Below are 1,173 nucleotides of genomic sequence, written 5' to 3' on the forward strand. Positions count from 1 at the left end.
CTCTAACCCCTCAAACTTCTTTTCCAACTTCCTCACCGCATTGTAGTAACCAGTCATAGATGGGCTTCTAATGTCCCATTCTTTCATCACTTGATTGACCACCAAATCTGAGTCGCCGTAAACCATGAGGCGACGGACGCCGAGTGAAATGGCCATACGTAACCCATATAGGAGTGCTTCATATTCTGCTTCGTTATTGGAGGAATCAAAGTGAATCTGGAGCATGTATCTGAGCTTGTCTCCTCGGGGGGATACCAGTACCACCCCAGCACCAGAACCATTCAGCATCTTGGATCCATCAAAGAACATGGTCCAGTGCTTCGAGTGAACTTGAGTCGGCAGTTGTTATTCGATCCACTCGGCGAGGAAATCTGCCACTGCTTGGGACTTGATAGCTTTCTTTGCCTCAAACTTGATATCTAAGGGGAGGAGTTCAATCACCCATTTTGCCACTCGACCAGTTGCATCTCTGTTGTGCAGAGTCTCCAACAATGGAGCGTCGCTGACGACTGTAACAGAGTGATCAGAGAAATAGTGTGCAACCTTCTTCGTGGTCATGTAAATCCCATAAACAAGCTTCTGATAGTGTGGATATCTCTGCTTTGACGGAGTCAGAACTTCAGAAACATAATAAATCGGGCGCTGAACTTTATAGGCTTTTCCCTCTTCTTCCCGCTCGACCGTAAGTACTGTACTGATGACTTGTCCAGTGGCTACTATATAAAGCAGTAAAGGCTCTTTGCTGATTGGAGCAGCTAGCACCGGCTGGGTGGAAAGCAGGGCTTTTAGCTCTGCAAATGCTGCATCAGCTTTAGGAGTCCACTCGAACTTATCTGACTTCTTCATCAGTCGGTAGAGAGGCAGTGCCTTCTCACCGAGTCGACAAATGAATCGACTTAGGGAGGCCAAACAACCAATGAGCTTCTGGACATCATGCACACACACAGGGTGTTTCATCCGGAGTATGGCACCGACTTTCTCTGGGTTAGCATCGATCCCTCGTTCGGAAACGAAAAAACTGAGTAACTTTCCACCCGGAACTCCAAACGTGCACTTTGATGGATTAAGCTTGATATCATACCTTCTGAGGTTGGCAAAGGTTTCAGCAAGGTCAACCAGTAGGTCGGAACCTTTACGTGACTTGACCACAATGTCATCCATGTATGCTTCCAC

Source organism: Triticum urartu, chromosome 6, assembly GCF_003073215.2.
Source record: "Triticum urartu cultivar G1812 chromosome 6, Tu2.1, whole genome shotgun sequence".
In the NCBI taxonomy this organism is placed as follows: domain Eukaryota; kingdom Viridiplantae; phylum Streptophyta; class Magnoliopsida; order Poales; family Poaceae; genus Triticum; species Triticum urartu.